This window comes from Microtus pennsylvanicus, chromosome X, assembly GCF_037038515.1.
Source record: "Microtus pennsylvanicus isolate mMicPen1 chromosome X, mMicPen1.hap1, whole genome shotgun sequence".
Lineage (NCBI taxonomy): Eukaryota > Metazoa > Chordata > Mammalia > Rodentia > Cricetidae > Microtus > Microtus pennsylvanicus.
This window is the reverse complement of record NC_134601.1, coordinates 42,747,259-42,765,355: the sequence shown is the minus strand read 5'-3', so window position 1 is coordinate 42,765,355 and position 18,097 is coordinate 42,747,259. Positions and strand designations below refer to the sequence as shown.

General features: G+C 40.3%; 2 pseudogenes; both read left to right on the top strand.

The window, feature by feature from the left end:
• Positions 1-1,464: 1,464 nt before the first annotated feature.
• LOC142840318 (E3 ubiquitin-protein ligase RLIM pseudogene) lies at positions 1,465-3,165 on the top strand (annotated as a pseudogene).
• A 1,232-nt stretch (positions 3,166-4,397) lies between these two features.
• On the top strand, positions 4,398-14,695 carry LOC142840317 (uncharacterized; annotated as a pseudogene).
• Positions 14,696-18,097: the final 3,402 nt, after the last annotated feature.

Sequence of the window (18,097 nt, the reverse complement as noted above, 5' to 3'; positions counted from 1 at the left end):
CTGCCTTATTCCTCCCAGCATTCTGTTCTGTCTTCCCCACCTACCTATGTTCTGACCTATCAGGCCAAGCAGTTTTCTTAATTAATTAACCAATGAAAGCTACAGATAGATAGAAGACCCACCTACATCAGTGTGTGATTTCTCTCTGGGTCTCCCAACATTGGAGTCTGCTAGGAGCAAAGAGTGGTGTGTTTAAATAGAGTTCTCTTGCCTTGTCTACCATTTATGAAACTGCTGATCCCGGACTAGCCAAGGGTCAGGCATTCAACATGTCCATCTTCTTTGGGAGCATCTCTTCTTTGTATAGCAACAGCATCTACTACACGCACTCTGCTTTCCAAGCCTTAGGGCTATGCAGGTGCTCCCATGTTCCACCTTCTCCAGAGTTAATGTTTCAGGCTCTGCCTACTTACCAAGTTGATGAGAGGCCCCTGAACTTTGAAGAGTGGGGAAGGGGAGCAAAGAGAGGACTGAGATCTGAGCAGGAGGCTCAGGCTCTGTGTTTTCATAAGTCGTCCCTCAGTGAATGCTCTGTGGGAGGAAGGGGGCTGATCTTTCTGTTTTTCATCCTGCCAGTAGTGAAATGCATGGCAGAAAGGTACCTCTAGAAGTCAAACTTCCTGCCGACCTCGGGTGACAGTAACAGTTCCTTACACTTACATGGAGGGCTGGGCTAGAAACCACCATTCCCCTTAGCACCCTAATCAGATGCCAACCTGAAAGGATCAGCATGTCCATATCTGCTTTCCCGTTCTCTGTAATAGTGCCTACAGCTATCTCACACTTGAGGGCTGTAGCAGACATAATCCTTGTTCTCATGACACCAGAGTAGCGAAGGTCAACCCCTTGGTTCCTTCTCATGATGGCACCTAGCCACTGTGATTAGGGAAGGGTACAATGAGCATCCTGTGCAGTGCCCACCTATCATGAAGCAGTCACTATCTCACTAAATTCCCCAGCGTGATGCCAGCCTTACAAGAAGAGTGGGTTTGTCCTACGAGTAGGACTACCAGTCACTCTTCCCCAGGCCCACCTGGTACGCTTTGGCTGAACCATCTGCTTTCTAAATAGGACTTCTTGAGTTCTGTGGAGTAGCTGAGAAAGGGGACCTGAAATACATTCAATAGGTAATTTGGGGGTGACTTTAAGAAAAGTTATCCTGAGTGGATTTCTGTCACTGCTAGCTAACAATGGGGAAGATAATGGTTGCTGGAGCTATGTCTCAGAATGGGGTGGTGCTGGGCTAGAGGCGGGTCTCTCCCAGGCATTCTGAGGCTGGCTAGAGAGCAGGAGGCAGGCACACAGCAGAGTTTAGGCAGCCTCGCAGGCAGCGGAGGCGGCAGAGCCCAGCCAGTCCCCTCCTGGCCAGACCACCGAAGCCTAGTGAAGAAAACTGAAGGTCCAGTTGATTGGATTTCAGTACTATGTCACAACAGACAGATAATCGTCCACTTGTTCATCAAGATGGAAAACTCAGATTCTCGCGATCAAGGAAATGACCAATCTGTAGCACAGCGCAGAAGGCAAGTGGATCGCTTGGATCGGGAAGAAGCTTTCTATCGATTTGTAAATAATCTGAGTGGAGAAGACTATCGACTTCTGAGAAACAACAATTTGCTAGGCACCCCAGGTCAAAGTACTGGGGAGGAGCTGTTCAGAAGACTACAGCAAATTAAAGAGGGGCCGCCATCGCCGCTGTAGCTGCCATGGCCGCCGCAGAGCTCAGAACAAAATGGAGACTCTTCAGATGACGAGTCCAATGGTGACTCCATAATAGATTGGCTTAGCTCTGTCAGACAGACTGGCAATACAACAAGAAGTGGTCAGAGAGGAAAGCAGTCCGGGAGGGCAGTGAGCCACACTAATCCAAACAGTGGTGATTTCAGATTCAGTTTAGAGACAAATGTTAACCGCAATAATGGAAGCCAAACCTCAGAGAATGAAAATGAACCATCTGCTACACGTCTTAGTGTAGAAAACATGGATCGGAGCCTCCAAAGGCAAGTGGAAAATTCAGCATCTGAGACATCATCTGCCAGAACACCTAGGTCAGAACACAGTTCTGCTGAAGCATTAACAGATGTGCCATCCACCAGAGGTCGGAGGAGGGCAAGAAGCCCGAAACCAGAATACCAGCGAAGAACCAGAGCCAGAGCTGAAAGAAGTAGGTCTTCTCTGCACCCAGCAAATGAAATTCCACGAAGATCTCATCATAGCATCTCATCTCAGATTTTGAGCAGCCTTTGGTAAACGAGATCGAGGGAAGTTCTAGAGGCCCTCACCATGGGACTTTGAGACACCAGATAACTGGATCTGAGTTGCTAGGTAGAAGTCGTTTTGTGGCTTCTGGGTCTAGAAATTCTGCTGCTCAAGGGACAAGCTCTTCAGACACAGATACAATGGTGAAGCGGCAGGATCTGGTCAAAGACCACCAACCAGAGACCTTCAAGTCAGAAGAGTTCTGCTGGCAGAAGACCGGCAGAGAGATGGCATAGCTAGCAGAACTCGGTCAAGGTCTCAGATCCCAAACAACACGGTCACTTATGAAAGTGACCCTGGAGGTTTTATAGGCACCTTTACACTTTCTGAACGTGCAGCTGGGAGAACCTCTGCGAGTACTCCCAGGTTTTCCACTCTTACAATCTTCAATAGTGGATCAAGGGAAACTACATCTCTACGATTCAAACCAGGTTAAGGCAGAGAACAACAGCTTTTGGTGAGCTTCCATGGAGTGGAAGAGGGAGCTCTGGTGGTAACAACTCTGCTTCTGTCTCCAGCTACAACCCTGGCTCCAGTTCCATTGATGAATATTCAGAAAGTATCTCACAGATGTTTGAAGGAGGTATTGAAGCAACCTGACTTTACCCCTTTAATGACAACCACCTAACTAGAGGACCCACCAATGTCCAGATTAATAACTTGGCAACGAGAAGTTTTGGTGAAAACGATGCATTGAAGACATGTACTATTTGCATCACCGAATATACAGAAGGCGACAAACTTCGTGAGCTACCTTGCTCCCATGAGTACCACGTTCACTGCATCGACCGCTGGTTATCGGAGAATAACACCTGTCCCATTCGTCACAGGGTTGTCTTTTCTTCCTGGAACAGACATAGGATTGTTAATGAGAACAGAACTCTCGAAGCTGTGTTGCTGGAATAGTGACTGGCAAATGGAAATCGCTTCCTTTATCTCACGGTGCTTAAATATAAAATCACAACCTGAATCGAGTCATTGCTTTCTGAGGGAATCGTGTCTTTTCTCTAGTTTCTCTTTTAGGATAGAAAGAATATTTCAGACGTGACGTTTTAGGACTTCAGTGTTTGATTTCAGTGCCAGATAATTGCTAACCTGTTACTGATAATTACCCATGTACACTTGTCATTTTCCCTTTCTTACCATAAGGTCTGCCTTAGCAGGGGCTCCTTTATCATGTTGAGCTCTTTTTAGGTTTGCAAGGCCATAAGAGGGGCATGAAGAAAATTCCCACTCAAGACTAAGTTCCATTTTGTGTTTAGTAAGGGATTAATTAAAACTATACCGTTCCCAGTTATTGACACAAATTCAGTCACATTCTGAGTATTGTTTGTTCACCTTCCAGATTAGGGGATGATGGATATACCAGTGTAAATAACACTAAACAGTTAGGATCTTCTAAGTGTATTAACTGTCCTAAGGCCATCACTGTGGCACACAATCGAGTGAACATAGAGTTTCATTGAGATATTTATCTTGTGGAAATATTAAAAAGCCTATTCTTGTGTAAGTGAAAAAAATCACATTCGTTTGTTTCAAAAGGTAAAGCTATTTTGTAGAGGCTCAGTGCTTTCCCAATGCACTATTGTATTAACACACGCAACATTGTAAAGTACCGTGCTTAGAAATGAGAACTGCTTTTTGTGAGCTGGCATAGTAAAGCAAACACACTAAACAAAGTGCCAACCTGCTTTTGTAAGTGTATGGGTGATGAGAGCAGAACATATCTCTATTAAATGTATTTGAGAACAGCTACTGTGACATGGAAAGAAAGGACCATGTAGAATCAAACTGCGCTAAATCCCAATGGAAATCAAGGATTTTAACCTGGATTTAGGCAGAAAGTCATAGAGGGTGAGAACACTGTTCTGGAGAATGGAACATTTTCATGATGACAGTGGTATAGGCATGAACTGGTTTCCTACAGTGACAGCCACAGCAGCTTGACCCAGTATTCGACTTGAATAGATGAAGCAGAAGATCAACAAATGTGGCAGAGCTGTTTTTGGTTTAAAAAACAAACCACTACCACCTAGCACAAGTTAAATTGATGTTTTTACAATCTGCTTCTCAAAAAGAGAAGGTGGAAGAAAGAGACTTCTAAACCAATTTTAAAGTAGGGATTTCAGTTGGTACAGATGGGTGTGCTTTTGGAAAAGTCTCGTTTGCTTGTTTTCGAGATTCATCATCTCTGGTAATAGTGCACGCTTGTCAATATTTCATTGCTGTACCTAGCAGATCCAACATGCCACTTTTGAAAGACATATTCATAAACTAAGATATTATCTTTTATTGACAGTGAGGCATGTTGGGTTATTTGAAATTCAAATTCTAATTGTGTTGCCCATATGTGAAGATGAGATGGCTGGCTCACATCTATGGACACACACTTTATTGTTCTTTTTTAGTGGTAAGACTAGAATGTGATAACCCCAGTACTCTTGCCTGGTTTTTCTTTTAAGACTAATTGGGGTTAAAATTAGCTTTGTTGGTTCCCCAGAGAAAGCTGCCAGGCCAGAAGAGAAGGTGGATTGAGCAGGCACATCCCTGGCCTTTCACCAAATGAGCTAACTACCCAGACTAGCTGGGATTCTAGAAACTGCTTTACTCAAATCTGCTTACCCTCACTGGTACCACCTTAGCAGTACAGATTATTTCAAAGTTCATTCTTACATGTTTTCCTCTGGCTAAGTGTCAAGGCAATGAAATTGTAAATTAGGTAGTTGTTTACAAAGAATATGTACTGCAAGGAAATAATGTCCAAACAAAGCTTCACCTATTTTTTTAATATAAGCAGATTTCACTATTTGTGGCTCTTATGTAATACATTTTTTATCTTTTTAAAAGTGTTATCCAGGTAAAAGTCAGGATTCCTTTATATTTGTGAGCCTCCTTGTCACCTTTCCATGGTTTTCAGTTCTGCAGAATAGTCCTGATTAATAAGAACAAATCCATTTTCCTCTTGGTAAAAATGTTCCATTTCAGGGGTGTTCATTTTCTATAGCTCAAAAACAGCTGAAGCATATTCTAAACATGAAGTTGCTGACAACAGGTACCTCCCTGAACTCCCCAAACCTATGACTTGTTTGCAACGTACTGAAGCCAGAGGTAACTCAAGCAGGATGCTGGTTATGAATGCAGATGTTGAAGCTCTTCGCAGACACTAGAAACCCATCTTCCCATTCCTAGCCTTCAGTAGAATGCACATGTTTTGACGTGCATGTGGACTCTTTTGCATAGCACTCCTATCTCTTGGTTTCTCTAGGAAGAATACAAGTATTTTTAGTGGGAGTTGCTTTTTCATTTTACCACGTCCATGATTATTATATATTACTAGTGTTGCAGATGTTAAAGAAATGGGAGGCGGTGGCGGGGAGGAGGCAGAAATCTTAAATAAATAAATAAATAAAGAAAGAAAGAAATAAATAAATAAATAAATATAAGGTTTCTCCTATAGGTGTCAGGTGTACAATGAAGAATGAAAATCTTTTTCCTCACCAGCGTCCAAACACCTATTCTTGCAAAAGACTTTACAATTCATTTTGTTTCTTTACACTTTTTTTTTATTACAGAAAGTTCCTGTCTTTAAGGCCTACTTTGAACTTCATGCAGTAATAATGTTGGAAATTACATTGTTCAAAGCATAGGGGGAAGTACTAAATCCTGATATTTCTTGTATATTTCAAATGGTTTTTAATCTACTTACTAGTGTGAAGGTTTAGAGTATTTTGTTTTTATTCCATGCAGCTTACAATGTTGAGATTTATTAGTGCTGAAAACCAAGTTGAACAAGTTAAAAACCTTCAAGCTATTTGCAGTAACACTGAAGAGAGCTGTGTTTGGAAATTGGAACATTTTCCCTGAAAAGAAAATGTAGTTGCACCACTATGTTAATGGAGGTGGCATTGGGGAGAGGGAGGAGGCTCACACACTAGTGTTGGAGCAGGTGATTGTACAATTGATAAGGAAATGTGTCAGGAGATACTCAGTCTTTAGGGACATGATTATCAGAATCATTCCAAGATAGGAAAATGCTTAGCTCTGTTACCTTAAGCAATGGGTTGTTTTTTTTCTTCAGCAAAAACTTTATTTCTGTGCCCAGAATTCTCCGCTTTTATCAATGTCTTATATTTATGAAGGGTTATCACTTACAGATTTTGTATTTAACCACCTGCTTCTATGATTTTAAGTCGGTTCTCCAACTCCTCATGATAAAGAGACCGATGTTGCAAATGACTGTTAAAGGCCCTTACTAACTGTTGACCTTGTTTTTAAACAGATGAAGGAGATGTTTTGAATTCTTTTGTGAATGGAAATCATTTGTAATCTGCCTTAGTTGATTTTTTAAAAAATGTTTTTCCTGTCTGGGTTCCCTGTCACACTCTTACCAAAAGTATGCAGGATATGGAAGCCACGCTTGCGGAGCATTTGGGGTCTTAAGACGGTTCTGAATGTTGCTCTCCAAAGTATTCTCTCTGAACGTTTGTAAAAGGTAGAGAGCGCACATGTGAGGGTGTCTGCTTTTCCCCTTCAGTACAGTGCCCTATGTTTATGATCAATAAAAGTGTTGTAATTGAGTTACCTAGTAAATGGTTCTTTTCAAAACTGTTTTTAAATGTACATTGCTGTATCATGTTTCACTTGGCAAGGTCTGAGGAAAGAGTATTTCCCAGTCACAGTTTAAGCAAATAAAAAGAGCTGTGACCTCAAAGAAAAACAGAAAATTTACCTTGACACTTAGATCCATTGTCAAAGGTAATATCATTTGTGTCAGTGACTGAGGCTAAATAAGCTGTTTCCAGCAATGCCTGAATAGCAGTGTTGAGAAAAACCAGGATTTATATTAAGAATTCAAGGAGGTCAAGCTGTTTCTTGCACGGAGATACATCATGGAAAAACATTGTTCCCCTTTTCACATCAAGCTGTTTAGATACTCAGGAAGATTAATAAGACATGGGACCTTTGTTGTATGACTTCAATCCTTTTTCCACTTCCCACTTTAAGACTCTGTACTGTGTTTCTCTCAATGTTCTCTCAGCATATTCGAAGGAACAAGTAGGCTGAGAATTCCTGGGGCAAAGCCATTAGAGCTGCTGCTTCTTCCTACACTGACATTTATCTTCCCAGGAAGGCATCCTCATGATTGTTCCCCTGAGAATTCTTTTTTTTAAGTATTAATTTATTTATGAAAAATTTCCACTTCCTCCCATTTCCCTTCCACTCCCCTCATGTCCCATCCTTATCCCTCTCTAGTCCTAAGAGAAGTCAGGATGCCCTGTCTAGTCGAAAGTCCAAGGCCCTCCCCCTCCAGCCAGATCTACTAAGGTATGCATACAAACAGACTAAGCTCTCAAAAAGCCAGTATATGCAGTAGCATCAAACCCAGTGCCATTATCATTGGCTTCACAGTCAGCCCTCATTGTCAGCCATATTCAGAGAGTCCAGTCTGATCACATGCTCATTCAGTGCCAGTCCAGCAGGCCTTGGTGAGCTCCCATTATATCAGTTGATGGATTCAGCATACAATGAATATTGAGACGTTTAGCTATAATGATGAATCTTGGGTAGGAGAAGACATTTCCAAAGCAATAAGGAGACATCAAATTGCCAGGTGTTTTATTGGGGTAAATTAGGACATCTGCAAAGGGATTGCAGGCACAGAATTTCTAGTAATAATATCTCTTCTGGGAATGACAAAAATAGGAGACCTCGGCCTTCAGGTATATGTAGGAGATGCATTAAAGACGGCATTGGTCCAACGAATGCAGGTCAACAACAGACAGACAGGGCAATCCTATATCATCGGGTAACTCCTTGAGGGGCCTCTCGCAGGCCCCCAAGCCAACAGTGGCCCAGTCATTCCCAGTCACAGTGGAGAACATGCCTCACCAAGAAAATTAAAAGCTCCAATTTCTGCTGTAAAAAGTAATACTGGTCTAAATGATGAATTACACGTGGAGGATGAGTCAAAAAACCCAGTAGGACAGAGTAAACATATATTTTGGCAGACTTCTATTAACGATCAAAGACCAAAGCTAAGAGTCTGTATAAATGGCACTTTTATTGAAGGCTTATTAGACACAGGTGTGGATGTAAGTATCATTATCCCAGAATCTTGACATCTGAATTGGCCTCTTCAAGAGGTAGATGTTCAGTTCCTGGGAATTGGAACCCTATCTCGTGTAAAACAAAGCACAAGATGGGTTGAATGCATAGGGCCCGAAGGGCAAATAGGAAGACTAAGTCCATATATAGCCAATATTGCCATAAATTTATGGGGCCGTGACCTGCTACAGCAATGGAATACCCAGATTAACATTCCTGTATTTCCAGGAACTCATTATTCTGGGAAGGATATGATGAGGTATTATGGAAAAAGGTCACCAGCCATTCAGGCTGTCCAAGAACATACAGCAAATACCAAACCTTTAGAGGTACCAACAGCCCTACATTTAAAATGGCTAACTGAGAAGCCAATATGGATCAAACAGTGGCCTCTAGCTGAAGATAAATTACAGGCATTGGAACAGCTGGTGCAAGAGCAACTAGATGCTCACCATATTGAAGAATCAACCAGCCCTTGGAATTCTCCTGTGTTCGTTGTAAAAAAGAAATCTGGTAAATGGAGAATGGTGACAGATTTAAGAGCTGTCAACAAAGTAATTCAACCTATGGGCCCACTACAATCTGGAATTCCTTTGCCTTCTCTGTTACCAAAAGGATGGCCTCTTATAGTTATTGATTTGAAAGATTGTTTTTTCACTATACCGTTACAAGAAAAGGATAGAGAAAAATTTGCCTTCACAGTGCCTACTTATAATAATTCTCAGCCTAATGGGAGTTATCAATGGACTATCCTCCCACAGGGTATGCTCAATAGTCCTACATTGTGCCAATATTTTGTATGTAAGCCATTGGAAATAATTCGTAAACAATTCCCCAAACATGGATGACATCTTGTTATCTGATTAAAATAAAGATACTTTAGAAAGGATGTTTGAAGAAGTAAAGAAAGTCTTGCCTAGGTGGGGATTACAAATTGCCCCTGAAAAGATTCAAAGAGGAAATTCTATTAATTACCTAGGTTACAGAATAGGGTTAGAGAAAATTAAAATGCAAAAGGCACAAATTAGGAGAGACCGGTTAAAGACTCTTAATGACTTCCAAAGATTGTTAGGAGACATTTCCAGTCTACGACCAGCTGTTGGGATAACACCTGATGTAATAGTTCATTTGAACAAAACCTTAGATGGTGATAAAGATTTGAATAGTCCAAGAAAACTGACAGCTGAGGCAGAAAAGGAACTGACAATGACTGAGGAAAAATTACAGGAGGCACATGTGGATAGGGTGAACCCAAATCTTAGCTGCATCCTAGTCATATTGCCTTCCAGAATTTCTCCTACAGGGATTCTAATGCAGAGGAAAGATATTATTTTAGAGTGGACATTTATACCTAATAAACCAAGTAAAAAATTAAAAACTTATGTGGAAAAAGTCTCTGAGTTAATTATAAAAGGTAACCTGAGACTTCATCAACTAGCAGTTATATATCCAGCAGAAATTATAGTGCCTTTTACTACTGAAGAAATAAAAAAAGTTATGGGAAGACAACGAACTGTGGCAAAGAGCTTGTGCTAATTTTTTGGGAGAAATTAATAGCAACTATCCCAAAAGTGGTAGACTTAACCTCTTAAAAAGAACTTCTTGAATTCTTCCTAGAATTGTACGTGATGCTCCAATAACTGGAGGCCGTACGTTCTATACTGATGCAAATAAATGAGGGAAAGCAGGTTTCAAGTCAGATGAATTGAGTAAGGTGGAACAAAGCCCTTATAATTCTGTCCAGAAGGCAGAATTATATGCCATTCTTATGGAGCTAAGGGATTTTAAAGAACCTCTTAATACAGTTACAGATTCACAATATGCAGAAAGAGTTATCTTGCATATTGAAACCGCTGAATTTATACCAGATGACACAGAGTTTACTTCATTGTTTGTCCAGGTTCAAGACATAATCAGGAACAGGCTTTGTCCGGTCCCATACAGGTCTGCCTGGTCCACTAGCCCAAGGCAACGCTGAGATTGATCAATTATTGATTGGAAGTGTGTTGCAGGCCTCAGAATTTCATAAGAAGCATCATGTCAATAGTAAAGGCCTAAAGAAAGAATTTTCCATTACTTGGCAACAAGCTAAGGACATTATATAGAGATGTCCTACTTGTTCTTTCTATAATCAAACACTGTTGCCTGCAGGGAGTAACCCAAAGGGCACCAAGAGAAATGAAATCTGGCAGATGGATGTGTTCCACTTTATGGAATTTGGTAAATTAAAATACGTACACCACACCATAGACACGTATTCAGGTTTTCAATGGGCTACTGCCCTGGGCTCAGAAAAGGCTGATTCAGTAATCACACATTTATTGGAAGTTATGGCCATCATGGGTATACCTGCACAAATAAAGACAGATAATGGTCCAGCATATGTATCTAAGAAAATGAAACGCTTTTTTGATTATTATAATATAAAACACATTACAGGTATACCAAATAATCCTACAGGTCAGGCAGTTATAGAAAGATCAAATCGTACTATAAAGGATATGCTGAACAAACAGAAAGGGACCGAAAATACCCCCAGAAATAGATTACATAATGCTTTATTAAACTTGAATTTTCTTAATGCTAATGAGAATGGAATGAAAACAGCAGAAAGACATTGGATAATGGAAAATTCTGCTGAACTAAATCAACCGATTTATTTCAAAGATGTGCTGACCTCTCAATGGAAACCAGTATATGTGCTACGTTGGGGAAGGGGTTTTGCTCTTGTTTCCACAGGAGAAGAAAAATTGTGGATACCATCAAAATTAATAAAGTGTCGATTTGAAGAGGAGAAACCTCTTGGAAAGGAGAAATGACAACTCATTCACAATGATGATATTCATACAGGTGGTAAGAAAAACATATAGAATGGGGACAGGGTTCTGTTCTTATCTCCACAGGAAAACACTCATCTTTGAAAAATTCAAGGGACCCTGGATGTTTGGATACTGACAGATGGAAAAATACCTGCCCAATAGGAAATATCAAGAAAACTGAATGAGTTGTGTAAGTAAAATATATTAAACCATATTTCTAAATTTATAAAGCTTGTTTTGAAGTTGGACTCTGGCTCAGTCCCTCTCCAATTCCAAGCCTGTTAGTTAGAGAAAAACCCAGAGTTTCTGGAGTTTCGGTCTCATATCAAGAGCCATGATATGGGACAGAAAGAAATATGAGTTTAGAAAACATCTTTGCTTTTCTTCATATCTATCATACTTTTCATTGAATATATCTATCATGCCTTTCAGTGAATATATATATATATATATATATATATATATATGTATATGTCTATATGATTAATGTTTAAGTTTTTCACAATGAACAATGAGTTTTTCCTGAAGTGACATTTGAAGTTTCCAGGAAGAAGATCGGGCCCCACAACAACAAGTCCACCTGGTTGATATGACGTCATGATACTGATAGCGCTACTACAAGAACTGCTTTGGGTACCAGCTGCACAAGACAGTTCCAACTTGGTTAGTTGAAATGGTGCACATCTTATTCAACATTTTGGCCAGACCTGCACAAAATACTCAGAGACTATTGGCAATTTTAAAAGACATTGATCTTGAAATTTAACCATCATTTTACTTTCACAGGATCCCCCAGAAAGAACGTCGCCCCCATGACAGTTGGAAGTAATTCTAGAGGACCACGTTCCCTTTCCCAGTAAAGTTTGCCCTTGGGTTTAGGGACATCATTTAGGGGTTGATTATAATTAGTATAAGATTGAGGGTTAGGGGAGGAATTTTATAAGCTCAGGGACCATTTTGAAAAAAAAAAGAGGGATGATGGGATAATAGATTTGTAATTGTGAGTTACTGTTTTTAGACAAATATATTGGTATAGATTCTTGTATACTGATACAAAGTTAAATTATATTGACTGTTGTAAGCATGCATGTTTCTACCTCTGTTTAAAACATTTTTATGTATTGACATATATTGTATTGATATATATATATTGTATATATTTACCATATTGCAGTGTACATTTCTACCTCTGATTAAGATACTTATATAATGTTTGTGTATTGATATGTATTTACCTACTGCAATGTATATTTGTACATTGTTTATATTTGTAGGTCATTGTTCTCATTTGTTTCACAGTCGTTTATTGTCTTAGTCTTTAAGTTAGATATTGAGAATTATATAGACTAATAGTCATCTAAGTTTGTCTTTTATAATTAGACGAATCAGCTTCTTTAGATATATAGAGATTATACTCAGTATAGATAGATAATCTTCAACTTCTTCAAAGAGCTGTAGAAAATAACCTTTAACTTAACTCAGAGTTTTGTGGTAGTGAGACACAATTGCTCCTGGCAACACCACTCTATTCTCCGAGAGAATGTTGAGCACCAAAGACACTCCACCTGGAGCCTTTCTTTTTGGCAGAACTGGCCTTGGGGCAAAGAAATGCCCATACCTCAACCACTGACAAAGATACAGAGCGTGCATCAATGGATAAAACAGGACTGTCATATCCTGCCTAGACAGGGTAAGACAGTTTTGAAAAGTTGCTTGCCTTTGAAAACGGTATGTCAGTTATGTTAGGCCTTAGCCAAAGTTGGTTGCTTCAACGCTGCTAACGTGACTTTGGGTGATTGCCCAGGTAGCTAGTTGTCTCTGTGATTTGTTGCATGTTTTGGAAGTTGTTTTACTGAACTTCCTAATTACCCAGGTAACATTATTTCCCTTCTCAGATCTTTGATGGGGTTGAAGACTATATAAATGTAGTTACTTTCTCTCATGACTTGGCCAAGTTATTTATTATACAAGACCTAAGCTAGTTAGAATAGGATATTTGTACTTATTGTATATAATTTCATAGTAGGTTTAGAACTCTTATTTAAACAAAAGGGGGAGGTGTTGCGGGAGGTCCTCCCGTTCCTCCAGCCTATAGCTGCTGAGATACCAGCCCATTGGGGTGTGGTCTCTCTCTCTTTAAAAAAGCGGCCACTTCCCTCTCCTCTTCTCTTCACTTCCTGCTCTGCCAGCGACTAGACTCCCTTCATGGTTGCGCAGAGGGCTGACGGTGATCTGTAAGTTTTTTTCCCCTTTAAATAAATACCACCCTATTAATCATAATTCCAAACTTGTGTGGCATTGTTTATGACTTATGCCTTCAGTCTTCCGGTCTTACTGCCAAGAACTCAGCTTTTCAATAAGAATGTGTATAATATGTATATGGTAAGGTAACAAAACATTATCCTGGAACTTATTGCAAGTGGGGGCCAGATAATCTCTCATAGTTAGGTAACAGTGAATAATGAAAATCTATGTGAGTTGGTTGGTACATCAGTTGTGGTTATCTTAAAAACTCTGATGTCTTACAGAGGGTTTTAATTTTGTTATAGAGGTGAGAGAGGCTGCTGTTGATAAATATACAAAACGGAGATGTTTCATGAAAACAGGGATATCAAGGTATTATGAACATTAGTTGATTACAGAAAATAGTAAAGGATATAGTATTAACATGACAAAATCTTGCTGGTATTTGGTGTATGGAATGACAAAAGGAAGAAAAAAAAGAAAGATGATTTTGTCACTACGTGTTGTCATTGATACAGCTTGGTTATAGTAATGTTTCTAGCTCTTAGTGTTCTGTGTTCTCTTTTCCCTACAGGAGCCCTAAACTGAGGATCCTAGATTTAAGGGAGGATTCTGGCTGCAAGATCGTCTGCTGGAGATCAATACTATGTCACCTGCATGCTTGTTCTCCTGTGCTCAGTTGGAGCACTCTATCTTGAAGATCAAGGACCAGTATCCTATTGCAAGTTCAGATCCTGAGGTTCAACCCTCTAATAAGACTATGGAATTAAGAGTGAACATTTCCCTCAGAAGCGGTAGCACCTTAAGGGAATGTGAATATTTGGCTCTGCTTCTGAATAAAATAGAAGAGAGTTCAGGTTCTTTGCACCTGTGCTGCCGAGATTTGGAAATCTATAAATTGGGTGATAGTAGAAACACTCTGAACCATTTAGATCTCAAATGCCTTGATCACCTGTCAGTGTTTCAGGGCTGTCTGAGTGAGTTCATCCTTTTGACTCAGTTGGGACACCTGAGCAGACTTTGTCAGTCTAAAGTCCCTTGTAGACCTTTGAATGAGAAAGGTTTTGGAATTGTGTCTCACAGCTGAGGTGTATGGACCATCTAAATGAACTCAGTTTGTATTCTTTTGCCATCACAGATCATGTTGAAACTGTCCTGAGATAAGGGCCTGGGATAAATACTGGGTTTCCAATAGCAGCCTGTTTTTACGATGAGAGAGATAATTCTTAGATATCCTTAAGCTTCCCATAACCCTTTCTCCTTCTACCTCAGAATGGGCAATGCTGGGAGTTTTAAAACAGCCATAGAATGGTATTGTTCTATAGTTGAAGGCAAAAATGGGGTTACAAAAAGCATAGTCAGATGAGCATGTAGGCACTGAGCTCATTCCAGAAATATTGAGGTCAAAGGAACAATGCAGTTCTCCTCTGGCCATTGAGAGTTAAAGAGGGGGAATTGAAAGACTTTATGTTCCGGCACAGGTGCACATAGTCATACACTCGTATATGGTAATGTCATATCATGAGGAAAATCTCCAAGGTTCAGGCCATGACTGGAAAGGCTGTTATTTATGGACTGGTCAAAGGGAGTTTCTAGTTGGTTGCTCCTTCTGTCCCCTCTCTTCTGAGCAGGTGAACTAGCTCCCCCTTTGGTTATGTTGTATTTTCTAAGTTGATAGTATTTTCACTAAGTTTTTCACACAACTTTATAAGAATATGTTCAACATATTGTAAAAGTTAAACTAGTATTTGCCAGGGTGGTAAAGTATCTCTCACAGACCCACAAGACTATTGTGTGAAAGCTCACATCATTTGCTGATGATGAGCAAAACGGTTTGTTCTAGTTTCACAGATATAGTTCTCCTCTTCGAGTCCACATTTCTTTTAGAAATCCTTTTCTGTTTTCTCTCTGAAGAGTCCTACCAACCAGTTTGAATTTCTTACATCTAACATTCTGTGAACTTTCTTGCAATGATTTCAAGTTTCTAGCTGAGTGCACTCAAGCCAACCATTTAAAGCTGCTGAATATCAGCAATAATCCGATGTACTGGGAAGATTGTGAGCCCTTTTATCTATACAAATAGATTGGATCAGAAAAGGGAGTTCCCTCACCACGCAAGTTACTCCTAATATTCTTTGTTTTGTATATTTAGTGTTTTGATTATTGTGTGGTGAGGGAACTTCCTTTTCTGATCCAATCTATTTGTTGTTTTGTAAGTTTCTTTCTTGTACCTTGATAGGGATATCCTTCTTTAGGTTAGGAAAAATTTTTTTCTATGATTTTGCTGAAAAGAGTTTTTGTGTTTGGTCCTCTATTTCTTCTCCTTCCTCTGTTCCTATTATTCTTAGATTTAATCTTTTCAGTGTCCCAGATTTTCTGGATGTTGTGTGTTGGGAGTTTTTTAGATTTAACATTTTCTTTACCAAATGTATCCATTTCCTCTATGTATCTTCAATTTCTAAGATTTTATTTCTATCTCTTGTATTCTGTTTGTGTAGCTTGTCTCTGTGGTTCCTGTTTGAATTCCTGATTTTTTCATTGCCAGAATTGCTTCAGTTTAGGTTTTCTTTATTGTTTCTATTTTGATTTTCAGATCCTAAATAGTTTTATACATTTCTTTCCACTGTTTGTATTTTCCTGTATTTTTAAAATGGGATTTATTTATTTATTTCTGTTGTTTGTGTTTTCCTGCATTACTTAAGATGTTTATTCTTTTATGTTGTAAAAGTAAATATGCTGGCCTGGCCTATTACCTGGGTACACTGTCCATTTAAAAGAAAAACCCTGTCCACTCCAATCTCCTCCTTCCTGCATCCAAAGCAAGGGGATCTCAGGCCTCCTCTCCAGCCTTCTCTCTCTCTCTCTCTCTCTCTCTCTCTCTCTCTCTCTCTCTCTCTCTCTCTCTCTCTCTCTGTGTGTGTGTGTGTGTGTGTGTTTCTCTTCTTAGTATGTCTTCTAGAGAGGCCACTTTTGTGTCTCTCCCTTTTCCTCTTCCCCTCTACCTCCATAACCCACTATAAAGTCTATACCGAAGCTCTCATCTGTCTGTGTGTCACCTGCCAAGGTCTCCCTCCTACTAGGAGTCCTGAGGCCTCACGTCACCTACTGCCACTCCTTGTGGGACTGTCCTTGGGTCACCTGTGTTATGAATGATAACAGTTTCTTCTTTAGTGATCTCTATCATTTTCATACATGCTGTTTTAAGGTCTTATTTGTGCTTCAGCTATATTAAGATTTTCAAGGCCTGCTGTAATAGCGTTGCTGGACTCTAGTGGAGGCATTTTCCTAGAGATTATTGTGTTTTTATACTGGCATCTAGACATCAGAGATTGGTAAGAATATAATTGTAGATGCTGATAAAATCTGGTTGGTTTTGTTGGGTGAGTGTTTTTTCCCCTTGGTTTCTCATTCCTCTCTTGTTTTAGAGTGTGGTAGCTGTGTCTTGCTTGGTGGGAAATTTTTTGACCATCTGATAGTCTCTGGGGGTTCCAGGAGTTTCTGGATATTAGCAACTGACATTTAGGAATGGGAATAGGCTAGGGTTGAGGAAATCAGAGTGTTCCAACAGGGTCTGCTCATCTAGGTTCCTTGGAATTGGAGCAGACAGTGGAGAGAGGTCATGCTAGAAGGTCTCATATAGAGTCAAGGCTGAGACTAGAGGATTGGACCTGGAGGAATGGAAGAAAGGGTGAAATTCTGCAGTCAGCCCCCCTGCTTCCCTGGCGGGAGTGGCCTGTGGGTTAGCAGGGGATGCCTGCTGGAGTTGGGGGATGAGATAAAGCAATAAGTGGAGGAAATGAGGTTGGTTGGTTAGGAGGGGAAGGTCTTTAGGATTCACTAGAAATGGACTTGGGGGAGGGCTGCCACATGTGTTCTCCCACAGAGCTGGGAATGAGACTGGGGATTGAAGAAAGGTGAAAATCTGTAGTCAGTTTATTTGTTTCCCTGGTCTTCTCAGCTGGTGTGTTCACAAGGAATCCCTACTGTTTTTGGAGACTGGGATAATGGGATAAATTGGGAAAAGGAAGGTTGAAGGAACTTTGTGATTCACTGGGATGGGGTCAGAGAAGAAAGGGAGAGCCCAGCAGGTGGTCTAGAGAGCTGGGAATGAGACTGACAAATGTGGAAGAGCAGGCGAGGTGAACAGCTGCAGTCAGCCAACCTGTTTCCCTAGCAGGCCTAGCCTGTGGATTAGCAGGGTGCACCTGCTGGAGTTGGGGGCTGGAAGGTTGTTAGAAAGGAAAGGTCTGTGGGAGACACAAGGGATGGGGCATTGGGGAAGGGAAGGCTTCAGCAGTTTTTCTGCAGCAGAGCTAGGGATAAGACTGGGGATTGGATCAGGAAGAACAGAGGGAGTCCACCTGCTTCCCTGGAAGGCTTGGTCTGTGGATTATCTTCCCTAGAAGTTAGACTCCCTGTGGATTTGCAAGTCATCTGTATTCTCCTGCATCCCCCTGTTTAAGTCTGGGTAATTAAGAAGAATAAAAGTATTCAATTAGTCTGGGCCAAAAAGAATGAAATTATATCATTTTCAGGAAAATAGATGCTAAGTAAAATAAGCTATTCCCATAAAAACAAATAGAGTCCTTTTTCTGTCTTATTTGGAATCTGAGTCTAACAAAAGCCTATGAAATTAAAAGGGGGACTATTGGAGGAAGGGCAGATTGGAA